Genomic DNA, 19,456 nt, shown 5'->3' with positions numbered 1-19,456 from the left:
AAGATTAGATCCAAGCAACAGAGATTTGCAACAGTTCTCAGCACAAGACAAAAGAAACTTAGCAGAAAGGAAAGAATATACTTTAGAAAAAGAAAGTATAAAACCAAAAACAGAACTATATAAGACACAAATAGTAGAGGGTCACAAAGTTTCTAAACAAACTGCAAATGAATTAATTGAAGCACATGAGCAAACAACAGAAGGGTCCAATGGGGAGGAAAATGCAATGACAGAGAACATTCAAATTAGCAGACCTCCTGGAGACAATGGCATGGAAAGCAGGGATGATATTACAAAAGAAAATACCAATGACATAATAGAAAAGTTAACCTTACATCCTCATGCAGAAAAATTCCAACCAATCCCACAAGAAAAAGCAAACACAAACATTATTACACCATCCTTAAGTCTCCATGCAATTCCATTGCAAACTGATGATGGATTGCAAAATGAATGTTCAAAGCAACAAGAAAAGTCTGTAGCTGAAGAACAAAACTAAGATTTGAACAAAATAGAAATACAGGCACCTATGGTTCAAGTATGCCAACAAAATGAGAACACAGAACCAAGGGTCATGATAAAAATTGGTAATGAGATCTACCCACCTTTTATCGATACAGGGGCAACTAAATCTGTTTTAAAAATATCTCCTGAAGACAGGCAAATCACCAAGCAAGAGTTAGTGCAAGACATGAATCACAAAGAACCACTATATACAATGATATTTGATTCAGAAAATGAGGAAGACCAAGAAGCTTATGAATATGTCAAACTTTACAATCAAGATCACAAAGCTTTACAAGAGAGGGAGACAGATGATTACATTAACAACTCAAATCAAGAACAAAAGATCCTGTCAGAAGAGTTAGTTCAGGACATAGAATACATAAAATCATTAGAAGAAATACTGACAGCATTGGGAGTCAAGAATTATCAAGAACTTTATGAAAAGTATGAGTTTGAGGAAGAAGGCTCTGAATTAGTAAAACAAAATTATATACATGATAGAAAACAAACAGAACAAGAAGCAAAAAACGTAATGATCCGATCATACCTTCCTTTCTCTGACTTAGAACTTCTCACAAACTAGACTGTCAATTAACAAAATATATACAAGCTTTACAGACAAGAATAGTAGAGTTGCATGAAATGGACTTGATACAACAAACAGTACCCCTGGATTACAATTTGCACAACATCAAACCAGGAGACATAGTATACTTAAACAATTTCAATAGAAAATTGGCTACAGATATAAAATGAACTGGACCACATGAAGTATTGCTTAATACTTCAACAGCTATAAAAATTGCAGAGAAAGACTCATGGTTCCACTGTTCCCATGTAAAACCAGAAAAAAATCAACATCATTGTAAAAGACATAGAAGATAATTAGACAAAAGATGGTGCTGAGAAATGAAAACAAAAACTGAGTAACATCAAAAAGTGCACCACAAAGAAATAATAATGACACATAATGTTTGAGACAACAAGATCCCAGGATTCAAGCATACCACAGTGAGAAGACAACTTTCTAGCCCAGAGGAAAAGCATCCCAGAGGAAAAGATTTTAAACCAGCCCAGAGGAAAAGATTTTTAAGCCAGTCCAGAGGAAAAGCATCAAGAAAAGCTGCTAAAGAGAAGAAACAAGAGGAAAAGCTGAAAGGGCCAGCTAAGACTTTGAACTTTGTAAATTTGTTTATATGAGAAGAGGACAGATGGAAAACGAGACATATGTAAGACTGAGTGTGTTGAAAGAATAAAACAAAAGTAATTTCACATATTAGGGAAATAGCATGCATCACTACATAACTTGAAAGAAAGAAGAAATCCATCAGTCAACATGAGAAATGGAAATCTGAATAAACTTGATAAGTATTAATTCAAAACACAAACTGACATATTGAGATACTTTGTTTAAATAAACAAGTATCTGAAATTATATTTATGCAAAATGTAAATATTTTATAGTTAGTTCCATAAGGTCTTAGGCAAATAGAAAGATCAATAGATATTTCTATTTGACTGACGTCAGGAAGTGGAACAATGTATATTATTGTATCAAATGTAAATAATCTCTATAATGTGATATTGAAATCACTTTAAAAGACTGATATATATTAATTTAAGGTCACCAAGGAATTCACTTATGTAATTCCTAAATGAAACACTCAAGTCAGCTACCAAATTTTTATGGTGTTTTAATTACAAACAGGAGGAAGTAAGTATTAGAGGGAGAGACAGAGAGAGAAAGAGAGAGAGGGAGAGAGAGGGAGAGGGAGAGAGAAAGAGAGGGAGAGGGAGAGAGAGAGAGACAGAGAGAGAGAGAGAAAGAAAGAGAGAGAGAGAGAGAGAAAGAGAGAGAGAGAAGGATATGGGAGAGAAGGAAAGAAGTTTAACTCAGACCCACTCTGGCTCAGCTCAGGCTGAGCCAAAGTGGGCTTTAAGGCCTTGGGTAGCCAAGGCAAGGAAAGGGATTAGTCCTTATCACTCATGTGACCAATCTAAAGGAAAGCAGTCCACTCCAACTCCAAGCACCAGCCTCAAAGTGACTCTAGCCCTCCTCCCACGAAGTCCCAAGAACTCCAGAGGCTGTTCTCTACCTCACTTCCTGCATCTCACATGTGCCAGTGGTGGCTCTAGCTTGACCTAGGACCACCTAGAGGTCTGTCCTTTTTTTGCACATGTCTGTTGAAGGCCATATTCTCAAATAAATTAAATCTTGAGTTTGCTGCAGCCCTTTCTAATCTTGTTACACTGAGTAGGGTGGAAAATGTAGTTTCCAAGATCTGATTCTGTTATTCCAAGTATCTCTATTGTTATTGATCAGAAAATAGCTAAATCCAATCTTCTAAAGAATGGTCTGAATAGGGTGGAGGAGTTTTGAAATTCACAATAAATAATGTATATATTATAATTAGGTTAGTAACATAGTAATAGAGTCTGTAAATATTTAGCATAGCATGTATATATGTTGTACATAAGATTAGGTTATAGATTAGACTAGAGACTTAGATAATAGTTATAATATAGTTAAGTTAAACATAGCATAGATAATTAGTTATACATAGGATTAGACTTAAGCTGCATTTGCAGATAGTAAACTTTTAATTGTTTATTATAAAGCTGATGCTGAAATTGTGTTTAATGGAAATATATATAGATAATATAATCTGCAATTATATATATAATAGGAAAACTATTTGTTTTAGTTAACTTAGCAAGAGGAAGTAGTATTAGCACTAAGATTCAAATTTATTGTAATGGTTTTGTTCAAACATTTATTGTACTGAATTTATTGTAAAACCCTAAAACTACCCTTACCAAAACTTTCCTGCATAGAATTCCTTAGAGTAGATTTAGTAAAAAATTGGTACTATAATAAAAAAAATAAATGACCTTGGAAAGGTCACAACAAAAAAAGGGGATGATTGTGGAAAGGAACCTAGAACAAGTTCTGGACTTTCTCCCACTGTGTTGGAACAAGCAACAGTGGGAATATTAGAGAGAGAGAGGAAATTCTCAAGACTGACAGTTGGTGGAGGAAGGGGTAACTGGGAGTGGCAGTGGGTCTTGTGACTAGCACTTTCTTCCTGGTATTGGTTGTGTGAGAGCTTTTCCTTCCCAGTCTGGATAGAAGTGCCTGTACTTTGTTCAGCCCAAAGAGACAGGCCCAACTAGCTCTGAAAGTCAGAACTTTTCTTGTTGCTTTCTGTCTACTACTAAGATTAGTCCTTCACAATTGATCTTGTATAATAGTTCTGTTACTGGATACATTATTCTCCTGGTTCTGCTCACTTTGCTTCACATCAGTTCTTATAAGTCTTTCAGGTTTGTTTGTTTTTTTCCCAACTCATTCTGTTCATTATTTCTTATGGCACAACAGTATTACATTACAACCATATACCACAATTTATTCATCCATTCTCCAATAGATGTTTCCAATTTCTTGTCACTACAAATAGAGCTGCTATAAATATTTTGTTACAGGTAGGTCCTTTCTCATATCCTTTATCTCTTTGGGACACAGATCAAGTAATGATATTACTGGGTTAAAGGGTATGCATAGTTTTATGGCCCTTTGACCCTAGTTTCATATTACTCTCTAGAATGGTGGCTATCAGTTCACAATTCCAACAGTGCATTACTGTCCCAACTTTCCTACATTCTGTCCAACATTTAGAATTTTCCTTTTTGGTCATGTTAGCCAATATAGTATGTATAAAGTGGTATCTCAGAGATGTTTTAATGTGCCTTTTTCTGATTAGTAGTGATCAGGAGAATTTTTCATGTAACTATGGACAGTTTTAATATACTCCTCTGAGAACTGCCTGTTTATGTTTTTTGACCATTTTTCAATTGAGGAATGCTTTGTATTCTTGTAAATATTCCTCCAGTCAGACTAAATTTTCATGGATGTGTTGATATAGTAGGTATGGTAAACTTTTACCAATCTGAAGTTCAATATAGGAGTTGTAATGCCATGTTAAAGGTGGAAGGTGGAGCATAGGAGCAGGGCAGGTGGAGGTACTGAGTTACTTTGACACTTTGAGTTCTCAGAAATTCAGAGTGCAAGTGCCTATTGGAAGAGAGATGGAGACACAGAGGTAAGGAATGAAATCAACAGCATGGTAGAAGATGTCCTTGAGAGAAGTGGAGACAATATGGCAGAATAGCAGCACAGAAAGCTGTAACTACTCTGAGAATCCTCTCAAACCAAATCTGAAATAGCACTGCAAAATGAATACTGGGGTTATAGAACCAACAAGGGAACAGATTAAAGTAACTCTCCTGCAAAAACAAACAAACAAACAAAAAAAACTTAAAAGGTAGGTAGAGAGGGTTTATTTCACAGAATAAGAGGGGAACCAGAAGTAAAACTGTGCAAAGAGGAGTGCAAGTCACTTACTCCCCACCTACCGCACCAGGTTCCAAACCTAGGCACAAAACAACTTCAAGACCCTGGGATGCTTTCTAAGCCAACATCAGAGCACTCCACACCCACCCCATGAAGTCCCATCCTCTGGCATAAGTCTGCAGTTAGGTTCCAACTCTGTGGTGCTTGGCCCATTCAAGCCTGCAGTGAAGCCTATAGCCCCCCAGGACAAAGTTGCTCACAGTGATCTGAGCCCTATAATCCATCAACATTCTGTAGAGGAGACTGAATCAGCAGCAGGAGGTAGCTTCCATGCATGAAGATGAACACATGTAATGCTTACTTCCACACATGAAGAATAACTGATGAATTCTGACAAGCATAAGCTATTATACTACTTTAGAAGAACTGAAAGTTTTGGAAAACTAAAATTAGAGCTGAAAGTTATCTGGAAGAAAAAAAAAACTGTAGTTTAAGAGAGTGTGCCTATTACCCTAAAAACAGAGTCCACCTTCAAGATAAAAGCTTTTTTTTAAAAAAAACTGGGATAATGAGAAAATACCAAAAGAAACACCTAACCATAGAGCATTTTATGGAAACAAAGAAAAGAAAAGCACAGATTCAATAGGGGACAGTCAGTGATATCAAAGCAGCCTCATGCAAAACTTTAAAGAAAAATGGTAATTGGTCTCAAGTGCTGGAAGAGCTTGAAAAGGAATTAAAAAATAAAACAAGAGAGGCAAAAGAAAATGGTGGAAGAAATGAAAATAATGCAAAAAGCTCATGGAAAAAATTAATTTTTAAAATTGTACTTGGGTAAATGGAAACCAATGACATCATGATACACCAAGAAATAATAAAACAAAATCAAAATAATGGGAAAAAATAGAAACAATTTAAAATATATCATTGAAAAAATAACTGACCTGGAAAACAGATCCAGGAGAGATGATCTAAGAATTTTTGGACCATATGAAAGTCATGATTTAAAAAAAAAAAAGTCTAAGCATCAAATTATAAGAGATTATCAAAGAAAACTGCCCTGGTATTCTTAAACAATAGGATAAAATAGAAATCAAAGAATCCACAGATCACCACCTGTAATAAATCCCCAAATGACAACTCACAGGAATATTATAGCCAAATTCAAGATGTCCTAGGTCAAGAAGAAATGCTGTGAGCAGCCAGAAAGAAACAATTCAAATATAATGGAGCCATGATCAGGATTAAATAAGATTTAGTAGCTTTTGCATTAAAGCATTAGAAGGATTGGAATATGATATTCTGGAAGATAAAGGAACTGGGTTTACAACCAAGAATCACCTTCCTACCCATCAAAACTGACTATATTCTTTCAGGGAGAAAAAGAAATGGTAATTTAATAAAAAAGAAGATTTCTAAGTATTCCTGAAGAAAAGACTAGACTTAAATAGAAAATTTGATGTCTAAATACAGGATTCAAGAGAAGGATAAAAGGTAATTAAGAAAAATTTAAGGGACTCAATATGGTCAAATTGTTAATATTCTTACATGGAAAGGTGATATTTGTAACTCTTAACATTTTTATCATAATCATAGTGGTTAAAAGAAGTATACATAGAAGTGTGAGAGTAAACTATTTAGCATGACATGAAAAAAAATCAAGGGGTGAAAAAAGAGGATAGCACTGAGTAAAAAGGGAAGAGAGAGGTGAAATGGGGTAAATTATATCACCTAAAAAGGCATAAGGGAAAAAATCCATCACAGTGGAAGGGAGGACAAGAGTGATGGCAAGCAATGCTTAAATCTTACTCTCATTGAAATTGGCTCAGAGGGGGAATAACAACCAGATTCATTAGGATATAGCATCCTATCTCACACTATTGTTGGATTTGAATGGGATACAGTAGCTTTTTGTGGTTGTTGTCTAAAAGGACTTTGGTTGCCAGCTGGGGTTGAGCTGAGGGCCTAGTCAGAAATGGCTGAGTAAAACTAATTGTAGATAGCTTAACTAAGCCTATTTAATATTTCTTAAAAGGTTTTTAGGTAGGAAAGGTAAACAAAGGATGGAGGATTAGTTCTCTAATCTAAAAAGAATCTAAACTTTACCCACTTCTGGCTTACAAGAACCATCTTCATGCTCTAGTTTCTGTGAGCCTCCTTATATTCGGAATCATTAGATGAAATCCCCAAAATACTATTCTAAATAACCTATACTAATTGATAATATCCATATACATTTTTAAAGTCACTGCCTCTTAGTATTCTTTCCAGGTCACTTTTCCAACTGCCAGTTCTTTTCAGGGCCTAGTCAGACTTCAGTAGGCCTTGGTAGGCCCAGTTGACCTGTTCTACTCTGCAGACATAAAGAGGAAAAAAAAAACAGATTTTCTTTTTTCTTCACAGTTGGTCTTTTTCACAAACTATACCCAAAACTCCAACCTGTTCTTCTCTTTCAACTGCCACTTGGTTTTCCAGTTTTCCAGGGAGCATGATCCAACCAGTCTCTCAGAGTAATTTCTCACTCCAAGAATATCTTGGCAGTTGGAAAACCAACAGCCTCTAAGATTTCTCAGAATTCCTTACCAGGAAACTTCCCCAATATTCCCGCTGGTCTTAAAGCAACTTCTCAGTATCCTTACTCTCTCCTTAGCTACTAAAATCCAAATTAACTCAAATGCTTATTTTAATCCCAACACTATATAGAGGTAGAAGAGAAATAAGAAAGATAGGAACTTTCTCATAAGTCCCTCAGAATTATCATGGATCATTGCATTCCTGCTAGTAGAGAAGTCCATTACATTTGATTGTGCCACAGTATATCTGTCCCAGTATACAATGTTCTCCTGGTTCTGGTCCTTTCGCTCTACATCAATTCCTGCAAGTCTTTCCAGTTCACATGGAATTCCTCCACTTTATTATTCCTTTTAGCACAATAGTATTCCATCACCAACATATACCACAATTTGTTCAGCCATTCCCCAATTGATGGGCATCCCCTCATTTTCCAATTTTTTACCACCCAGAAGAGTGCACCTATAAATAATTTTGTACAAGTCTTTTTCCTTATTATCTCTTTGGGGTATAAATTAAACAGTGCTATGACTGAATCAAAGGGCAGGCAATCTTTTAACACCTTTGGGCATAGTTCCAAATTGCCTTCCATAATGGTTGAATCAATTCACAACTCCACCAGCAATGCATTACTATCCCAATTTTGCCACATCCCCTCCAGCATTCATTACTTTGCTGTCACATTAGGCAGCCCACTAAGTGTAAGGTGGTACCTCAGAGTTGTTTTGATTTACATCTCTGGTTATAAGAGATTTAGAACACTTTTTCATGTGCTTATTGATAGTTTTGATTTCTTTATCTGAAAATTGCCTATTCATGTCCCTTGCCCATCTATCAATTGGGGAATGGCATGATTTAGTTTTTGTACAATTTGTTTAGCTCCTTATAAATTTGAGTAATTAGACCTTTGTCAGAGGTTTTCGTTATAAAGATTTTTTCACAATTTGTTGCTTCCCTTCTAATTTTGGTTGTATTGGTTTTGTTTGTACAAAACTTTTCAATTTAATGTAATCAAACTTATTCATTTTAGATTTTGTAATATTCTCTATCTCTTCCTTAGTCTTAAAATCTTTCCTTTCCCATAAATCTGGCAGGTAAACTATTCTATGTTCACCTAATTTACTTATAGTTTCCTTTTTATATTTAAGTCATTCACCTATTCTGAATTTATCTTGGTGTAGGATATGAGATGTTGATCTAAGCCTAATCTCTTCCATATTTTTTTCCAATACTGTTTTCCAATTTTCCCAGCAGTTTTTGTCAAATAGTGGTTTTTTCCCAAATGCTGGGATCATTGAGTTTACTGTACACTATCTTACTGAGGTCATTTACCCCAAGTCTATTCCACTGATCTTCCCTTCTGTCTTTTAGCCAGGACCATTTTGTTTGGATGAACACTGCTTTATAGTACAGTTTAAGATCTGGTACTGGTAGGCCCCCATCCTTCCCATTATTTCCCTTGATATCCTTGATCTTTTGTTCTTCCAAATGAACTTTGTTATATTTTTTTCTAATTCAGTAGTTCAATAATTGTTTAGATCTAATTTTAATTGTGTGGAAAGTGTTTTGTAGTTGTGTTCATATAGTTCCTGTGTTTATCTCAGCAGATAGATTTCCAAGTATTTTATATTGTCTAGGGTGATTTTAAATGGAATTTCTCTTTCTAACTCTTGCTGCTGAGATGGATTAGAGTTAAATGTGGGTTTATTTTGTATCCTGCAACTTTGCTAAAGTTGTTGATTATTTTTTGTAAATGTACCACGTGCTGCAGAAAAGAAGGTATATTTCTTTTTGTCCCTATTTATTTTTCTCCACATGTCTACTAACTCTAATTTTTCTAAATAATAATAATAAACCCGCATAAGTCATCAGCATTTCTATATATCTCTAACCCATTTCAGCAGCAAGAATTAGAGAGCAAAATACCATTCAAAATCACCCTAGACAATATAAAATACTTAGGAACCTATCTGCCGAGACAAACACAGGAACTATATGAACACAACTACAAAACACTTTCCACACAGCTAAAACTAGATCTAAACAATTGGAAAAAACATTGATTGCTCATGGGTGGGACGAGCTAACATAATAAAAATGACAATCCTACTCAAACTAATTTATTTATTTAGTGCCATACCCATTGAACTACCAAAAAACTTCTTTACTGAATTAGAAAAAACCATAACTAAGTTCATTTGGAAGAACAAAAGATCAAGGATATCCAGGGAAATCATGAAAAAAAATGCAAAGGAAGGAGGACTTGCAGTTCCAGATCTCAAACTCTACTATAAAGCAGTGGTTATCAAAACAATTTGGTACTGGCTAAGAGGCAGAAAGGAGGATCAGTGGAATAGACTTGGCGTAAATGATCTCAGCAAAACAGTTTATGACAAACCAAAAGACCCTAGCTTTAGGGACAAAAATCCATTATTTGATAAAAACTGCTGGGAAAATTGGAAGACAGTGTGGGAGAGATTAGGTTTGGATCAACACCTCACAATCTACACCAAGATAAATTCAAAATGGGTGAAAGACTTGAACATAAAGAGGGAAACTATAAGTAAATTAGGTGAACACAGAATAGTATACCTGTTAGACCTTTGGGAAGGGAAAGATTTTAAAACCAAGCAAGACTTAGAAAGAGTCACAAAATGTAAAATAAATAATTTTGACTACATCAAATTAAAAAGCTTTTGCACAAACAAAACCAATGTAACTAAAATCAGAAGGGTAGCAACAAATTGGGAAGCAATCTTCATAAAAACCTCTGACAAAGGTTTAATTACTCAAATTTACAAAGAGCTAAATCAATTGTACAAAAAATCAAGCCATTCTCCAATTGATAAATGGGCAAGGGACATGAACAGGCAGTTTTCAGATAAAGAAATCAAAACTATTAATAAGCACATGAAAAAGTGTTCTCCATCTCTTATAATCAGAGAGATGCAAATCAAAACAACTATGAGGTATCACCTCACACCTAGCAGATTGGCTAACATAACAGCTATGGAAAGTAATGAATGCTGGAGGGGATGTGACAAAGTAGGGACACTAATTCATTGCTGATGGAGTTGTGAATTAATCCAACCATTCTGGAGGGCAATTTGGAACTATGCCCAAAGGGTGATAAAAGATTGTCTGCCCTTTGACCCAGCCATAGCACTACTGGGCTTGTACCCCAAAGAGATAATAAGGAAAAAGACTTGTACAAGAATATTCATAGCTGCGCTCTTTGTGGTGGCCAAAAATTGGAAAATGAGGGGATGCCTTTCAATTGGGGAATGGTTGAACAAATTGTGATGGAATACTATTGTGCTAAAAGGAATAATAAAGTGGAGGAATTCCTGGAGACTGGAACAACCTCCAGGAAGTGATGCAGAGCAAAAGGAGCAGAACCAGGAAAGCATTGTACACAGAGACTGATACATTGTGGTACAATCGAAGGTAATGGACTTCTCCATTAGTGGCAATTCAGTGTCCCTGAACAATCTGCAGGGATCTAAAAAACACTATCCACAAGCAGAAGATAAACCATGGGAGTAAAAATACCGATGAAAAGCAACTGCTTGACTACAGGGATGCAGGGGATATGACTGAGGAGAGACTCTAAATGAACACTCTAATGCAAATACCAACAACATGGAAATGGGTTTGAATCAAGAACACATGTGATACCCAGTGGAATTGCATGTTGGCTGTGGGAGAGGTGGTGGGAGGGGGGGAGGGAAGAAAAGAAAATGATCTTTGTTACCAATGAATAATGTTTGGAAATGACCAAATAAAATTTTTTTAAAAAAGTAAAAAAAAAAGAATTCTATTTCCTCTTTTGTTAAGCTAGGCAACTTATTTTTGTAAATATTCATACATTTCACCTAGATTGTCATAGTTATTGCCATGTAACTGAACAAAATAGTTGTAAAGAATTACCTTAATTTCTTCTTCATTAGAGGTGAGGTCTCCCTTTTCATCTTGGATACTGTTAATTTGTTTTTCTTCTTTCTTTTTTTTTTATTAGATTAACCAGTATTTCATCTATTTTGTTTTTTTTTTCCAAAGTACCAGCTTCTAATCCTATTTATTAGTTCAATGGTTCTTTTGTTTTCAATTTTATTAGTTTCTCCTTTAATTTTTATGATTTCCAATTTAGTGTTTATTTGGGGATTTTTAATTTGTTCTCCTTGTAGTTTTTTTTTTAATTTCATAACTAATTCATTGACCTCTTCCCTCTATAATTTGTTGATATGTGGACTCAGGGATATAAAATTTCCCCTGAGTACTGCTTTGGCTTCATCCCATAGATTTTGATAAATTGTTTAGTCATAGTCATTCTCTTAAATTAAATCACTAATTTCTTTGATTTGTTCTTTGACCAGCCAGTTTTGAAGAATTAGATTATTTAGTTTCCAATTTGTTTTAAATTTGGCTTTACACAAGTCCTTTTTGATTATGATTTTTAATGCATTATGGCATGAGAAATTGTACTTATTGTTTCTGCTTTCCTACATTTGCTTGCAATGTTTTATGACCTAGTACATTGTCAATCTTCGTATATATGCCATGTGCTGTTGAAAAGAAGGTATATTCCTTTTTAAACCTATTTATTTTTCTCCAAATATCTATTATCCCTAATTTTTCTAATATTTCATTCATTCCCCTAACTTCTTTCTTATTTATTTTTGGTTCAATTTATCTAGTTCTGATAGAGGATGCTTAAGGTCCGCCACTTGTATGGTTTTACTATCTATTTCCTTCTTAAACTCCTTTAGTTTCTCCTTTAGAAACCTGACTTTACCATTTGGTGCATATATTGTTGAGTATTGATATTTCTTCATTTTTTTATATTGCCTTTCATCAAGATGTAATTACCTTCCTTATCTCTTTTTAGTCAGATATATTTTTGCTTAAGCTTTGTCTGAGACCATAATTGCTACTTCTGCCTTCTTTGTCTCAGTTCCAGCCCAGTAAATTCTGCTCCACCCTCATACTATTAATTACCCTGTGTTTTTCTACCTGCCTCAAGTATATGTCTTGTGTAAACCTTAAAATTCCTTAGACTTCTAAATGTTGGAAATTTCACCATTGGGAAATTTTTACTTGGAAAATTTCTTACTGATAGTCTATTGGAATGTGAACCCCATTGGCATGGGAGGTTCCTCCTCCTCCCTTCTTAAGATTACTTTAGGACAGAAACCTTTTGCTGAACAATGGAAAGGACTTTGACCTATGCTTAAGCATAGAACAGGAATTTCTTTGAGTCTTGATTGATTTTAGAATTGATACAATGGAGATACTTGGAATCAATCTCCACCCTACTCAGTCCTACCAGGATTGAGGAAGGGCTGCAGCATAGCTCAAAATTTAATTATTCCAATCTCTACCCTACTCAGGTTAACAGGATTTAGGAAGGGCTGTAGCAAAGGATCAAAGATTTAATTATTTGAAAATATGACCTTCAACAGACATGTGCAAAGCCAGAGACCTCTGGGCAGTCATGGGTTAAGCTAGAGCCTCCATTGGCACAGGGAAATTGATGGACAGTGATTGGTAGATGTGAGAACTGAGGGGAGGGAACTTGGATGGTTTCCTTAAAGATAGAGGGGTCTGAAGACTCAGGGTGGTGGTTGAGGAGTTTGTCTGAGTGGTTGGAGTGTGCTCTGAGAAGCTTGCTCTGAAGGAAGCTGAAGGTGGGGGCCTCTGAGACTGTTTCTCCATTTTGGTCACGTGAGTAATAGGGACTGATCTCTTTTCTTTGCCCCAGCTATCTAAGGGCTTGGGCCTTTTGGCCCAGCCTAAACAGAAGGGGTATTTAAGCCCTATTCCCTTCTCTCCCCTTTCTCTCTCCCTCTCTCTCTCTATCTCTAATTCCTTTCTTCCTCCTGTTTGTAATTAAACTCCATGAAAGGTTGACTGCTGACTTGAGTTTTCATTTAGGAATTACATAGCTGAATTCCTTGGCGACCTTAAATTAATATATATCAGTCTTTTAAAGTGATTTCCTTGTCACACTTGTAGATAACATATGGTAGGATTCTGGATTTTAATCAGTTCTGTTTACTTTTTATTGGTGAGTTCATCCCATTCATATTCACAGTTATGATTACTGTCTGTGTATTTCTCTCCATTTTTATTTCCTCCTTAGGTTCTGCCTTTTCTCTTATCCCTCTTACCCTCCCTTCCAACTTTTCACTTTTAGTCAGTTTTCTCCCTTTCCCCTCCTTAATGTTACTTCCCTTCCTAGAACCTCCCCTTTTATTGATTCTCCTCTTAATATAGCACTTTTTAAACTATCTCCCACTTTCTCCCTCCCTTTTATTGCTTCCCTCCCCACCAGTCCATTTATTTATTACCCTTCTGCTTCTCTATAGGGCACAACAAAATTTGCTCCCCCAATGGATCTGATTGTTCTTCCCTTTTTGAGTCAATTTCAATATATGTAAGAATTAAGTATTACCTGTCTCCAACCTCTTTCACCCTTCCATTGTATTGGTCTTCTTCTCTCCCTCCCCCCATGTGCTTCTTTATGAAATATAAATTTATCTCATTTTGTCTCTTTTCTCATTTCTCTTAGTATTATCCTCTTTTTTACCCCTAGTTTATATATATATGTATATGTGTGTATATGTGTGTATATATATATATACATTTCATCCTATAGAGTTTGTCACTATTCCCTCTAAGTATACTTCTTCTAGCTATCCTGATGATAATAACAATTTTTAAGAGTTACCCATATCATCTTTTTTATAGGAATATAAATCATTTGAACTTATTGGGTCCTTTAAAAAAAGTTATTTTTTTGTTTTTGTTTTTTCCCTTTTTAAATTACCTTTTGGTGATTTTCTTGAGTTCTGTGTTTGGGCATCAAATTTTCTGTTTAAGTCCTGTCTTTTCTTTATCAATGCTTAGAAGTCTTCTGTTTTATTAAATGACCATACTTTCTCCTACAAGAATATAGTCAGTTTTACTGGGTAGTTGATTCTTTGTTGTAGATCTAGTTCCCTTATAATCTTTCAGTGTGGATTCAACCAGGTCCTGTATTTACCTAACTGTGTTTCCATGATATCTGAATGATTTCTTCTTAGCAGTTTGTAATATTTTTTCCTTGGTCTAATAATTCTCGAATTTGGCTATAACATTCCTGGGTGTTGTCAGTTGGGGATTAAATACAGGAGGTGAAATGTGGATTCTTTCAATCTCTACTTTTCCCCCTTGCTCTAGAACTACGTTGGGGCTGTTTTCTTGAATAATTTCCTGTAGAATGATGTCCAGGCCTTTCTTTTATTATGATGTTCTGGTAGTCCAATAATTCTCAAATTGTCTCTCCTGGATCTATTTTCCACGTCTGTAATTTTGTCAATGAGGTCTTTCATATTTTCCTCAGTTTTTTCATTCTTTTGATTTTATTTTCTAGACTCTTGCTTCCTTGTGAAGTCACTTGCTTCTAGTTGTTGTTTACTAATTTTTAAAGACTGAATTTAATCCATGGCTTTTTGGTCATCCTTCTCCTTCCACTCTGATTTTCTTTGTAGGGCATCTTTGCCTATTTTTCAAGCTGGTCAGTTCTGGCTTTCAAGACACTATTTTCTTATTTTAGTTCATGTGCCTCTGTTTCCAAATGACTTATTTTGGTTTTCAAGCTCTTCTCTCAATAATCTTCAGCCTCTCTTAATGGTTTTTTATATTGTGTTTTGAGTTCTTCCAAAGCTTGTGTCCAATTGGCTGGAGTTTACATGTTTTTGCTTGGTCTTCCTTGACCCTCCTCTGTTCTATTTGCTCTTTGTTTATTGCCTGGATAGAAGCTGTTGATTGTAATTTCTCTTTTTATTTTTATATTTTTTCTCATATTTTTTCCCTTCTTTCTCCTCTGTCATTCACTGTAGTCTTGCTCCTCTCTTTACTTGCTGGATTTGTGGGTTTGGGCTATTCTATCCTGATGGGGCTTCTTCTCTGTTCTGCTGATTGATTAGATTAGGCTGATGAAGTATTAATGAGTCCTGAGGTTCGATCTTCCCCAGCTGGCAGCAGAAACTGAAGGTGTAGATGAAAGTGTGGAGGCTAAAGGGAGCTGTTGTACTAGCAGGGGATCAGGAAACAAAGTTTGAAAGGTCTAAGAGAGGGAGGGAACAGATAAATAGAAGCACCAGTTCCTCTCTCAGGCAGAGCTACACAATGGAAGGTGAGATTGTATCAATGTCCAGAACTGAAAGGTAAAGAGGAAATCCCCATTCAATCTCAGTTTTCTGCTTTCTTTCTGGGATAGATATTATCTTGATCCCCTTAGTACATTAGAAGAATAAGATGTTCAGTTCTTCTAAATTAATAAGATCTATTTATTGTTTGATATCCAGGAATGGTAGCTTTAGGGAAGAGGGAAAAATAGGAATCCCTAATTCTATTTCAACCTAAATTCCCTTCAGGGGTTGAGAACTCAGGTCTAGGGACTTTAGTCCATGAGGACATTGTGGAGTCAGGCTGGTATAATTTTCTAATATAGAGAGATACAGTTATTGAAGATATCAATGGAAAATCTTCTAGGGTGGATAGTCTCATATTCCCCACAGGGAAAAAGTCTCTATCCACCACTATTGAGGAAGGTGGCTAATCTGATTTCCTCAGATCGATGAGGGATCACAGCAGGTTAAACTCAGTAAGATGGCTCTCTTCCCTTTCAGTTCAGAAGAGAAAAGGAACCCCTTTCCAGCTGTCCATCTGCTTTTCTTGGCTAGAGGTTCTAGCCCATCCCACCTTGCCAGCAATGTTCCATTTTCTTCTTGCATGAGGTTTCTTTGTAAATCAAGTCCTTGCAATGCAGACTGTATCTCTCTCATCCACACTGTGCTTTCTGCCCTGTTTTCAAGGTATTTTGTGGTGGTCATATCCTTTGCCCTGGGAGCTTAGTCAGAGCTTCCCTGCCATCTGAATGTTTCTTATCTGTCCCATTGATGAGATTAAGCTGGAGCAGAGCTTATCTGTGGATGTGCCATGAGACCAAAACCTCAAGAAGGAGTGATGGAGAACCAAGATGGAGAGTTTTGGTTGTGACTAGGCTGCCCTCTATATGCTTCTCCTCCAGCTGCCTCCTTGCTGACTGTGGTAAGCACCTTGAGCCTGGCACAGCTGTACCAGCAAGGCACTCCCTCTGGGCTGGAGTCCTTGCCCTGAGATTCCAGCTACTGCTGGAGACTCAGCACAGTATGTGGAAGAGGGGTCCTGGGATCTTCCTTCTTCTTTTTCCTTAAACTGGTGAGTTCAAGAATTTAAGCTTGAATCCAGCGAGAGGGTCCCCTAGCTCTGTCCTGTTGTTAGATTTGGTTTTCTGTCCCCTCAAAGCACTTTGTTTTTGATTAGTGTGGAAGGGTTTTCACAGAGGTCTGGACTTTTGCTGCGTCTAAGCAGCCATCTTCCTAAGTCAAATGTATTAAGAAATACAAATCATTCCCTCATTGACAAATGGTCAAAAGATATGAAAAAGCGGTTTCAGATGAAGAATTGAAAGCTATCAATATTCATGTGAAAAAATGTCCCTCCCTCTTTATCAGAGAAATGCATATTAACACAACTCTGAGGTATTACCTTGAACCTATCAGATTAGCCAATTTGACAGTAAAAGAAAGGGATAAATGTTGGAGAGGATGTGGCCAAATTGGGACACTAATGCATTGTTGGTGGAGTTGTGAACTGATCCAATTATTCTGCATTGCAATTTGGGATTATGCCCACAGGGCTATAAAATAATGCCTACCCTTTGATTCAGTAGTACCACTACTAGACTTATATTCCAAAGAGTTAAAAATTTTAAAAAAAAAGAGAGGAAAGGACCTACTCCTATAAATTTATAGCTGCTCTTTTTGTGATGACAAAGAATTGGGAACTGAAGGAATGCCCATTAATTTGTGAATGGTTGAACACATTTTGGCATATGATGGTAATGGAATACTTTTGTGCTGTAAGAAATGAACAGGATGATTTCAGAAAGAGCTGGAAGGAACTATGTGAAATGATATAGACTAAAATAAGCAGAACCAGGAGAACATTGTACATAGTAATGGCAATATTGTGGAATGATCAGCTATGATAGACTTAGCTACTCTCAGCAATACAGATATCCAGGACAATTCAGAGAGACTTGACAAAGAATGTTATTCAACTCTAGCAAAAAGAACTATTGGAGGAAGAATGCAGAAAGGATGTGATTTTCCACTTTAGTTTATTTGGGTTTTTGTTTGGGGACTTAGTTTTACTTGATTATTCTCTTGCAAAAATTATCAATATGGGTATATGGAAATAGGTTTTGCATGATAATACATGTACAACCCAGATTGAATTGATTGCCAGATCCAAGAGTGGGGAGGGAGACAAGAATCAGATAACTTCAGAAAATGTGGAAATGTATTATTATATGTAATTTGCAAAATAAAAATATCTTTATAATAAAGAAATCAATAGATGTTCTTATTTTTTCTAAAAGCAAATGAATAAACAAATTATTAATCTAAGGATTATATTTTTGCTTCCAATGACCAGCTAAAGTTATTAACCTCTCAGGTCTTTGAAAATGCACAAAAATCTTGGAATGGGCAATTATGGGAAGATGGGGAAGAAATGCAGTAATAAATGAAAAGATGGCTTAAATCTTAGAATTAGGAAGATATAGGGGCAAATGCGAACAGCTTGCTGATGTCTACATAAACTACAACCTCAGATATAGCTGAAGAGTATAAAACTCATTTATAAAAACTTTTTTATTCACTTAATGTACAGCTTATTCCAGATTTAATTCTATTTTAATTTCATCACTTTTGGAAGTTCAGTTATGTCAGCTAATGGAGGGCTAATCACACTCAGCCTATGCTTTTGTACCTTCTGAGTCCGCCCCCCCCCCCCCCCAATACAGAGGATGATGATAAGGGATTGAATTGGAGGCTTAACAATTCAATTTCATTCTTCACCAAGGCAATACTAGAACTCTCAGCAACAGTGACTGCATTCAACACAACTCTTGGGATATTTTTAAAGAAATAGAGGGAAATGTATCTATGTCACCTCTGTCTTAAAAATCAAATAGAAAAAAAGCATGTGTGTGTGTGTGTGTGTGTGTGTGTGTGTGTGTGTGTCTATGAGAGAGAGAGAGAGAGTCTGAGAAAGATATTGGTTCTCAAAAATACTAAAGTAAAGCCATTAGAAGTTAGAGGGCTTAGAAAAAAAATCAAAGAAACAAACAGCACAAGCTTGTTGTAGACTTATAATTTCATAGTCTAAATATCACAGAATTATGGAATTAATACTAGAAATGACCTTAGGGGCCATCTAGTCCAACCTCCTCATTTTTTTCAGAAGGGGAAATAGAGGCATACTTAGGCTAAATGATCTGTCCAGTTACAAAGGTAATATCAGATATGATCCAGCTTTCTAAGCTTGTATTGTGATCAAGCCACTATACATTGACCCCAACATAGTGATATCATTTTGGTCCTCTTTAAGAATGAAGGACAATAGCTCACCATCATATATAGTGAAGTTAGAGGTCTTCTAGTTCTATCCCCTCCTTTTACATATGGAATCTGAGATGCAGAAAAGTTCAATGACTCTTCCAAGATGATATAGATAGTAGGTACCAAAGCTGGGACTCATGCCAGGGTATTGTAACTCGAAATGTAGCAATATTTCTACCATATGTCAAAATGGGGCTCTTTCTTACTAAATTTAAACTAGGTGCATCTTCTCTAGTATCCTTCAAGATTTAAGTAATTATTATTCTTTGATGCATGGATTTAATTTAACTTAGTTGATGATGACTTTAATTTCCATATCTATTGTATCTTTCATCTGATAAACATTTCCAAGACCCCACATCCTAAAAGCAAACCAAGTTCCCCAAAACCTTCTCTTCACTTTGACAATCTCTCAAACTATTATCTTCTCTTCTTCGTCCACTAATTGCCAAACTTATACATGGATTAGTTCACATTCACTGCATCCACTTCCTCACCACTCACTCACCCCTCAGAGTCTTGAAATTAGGCC

This window comes from Monodelphis domestica, chromosome 8, assembly GCF_027887165.1.
Source record: "Monodelphis domestica isolate mMonDom1 chromosome 8, mMonDom1.pri, whole genome shotgun sequence".
Lineage (NCBI taxonomy): Eukaryota > Metazoa > Chordata > Mammalia > Didelphimorphia > Didelphidae > Monodelphis > Monodelphis domestica.
This window is presented reverse-complemented; position numbering follows the sequence as displayed.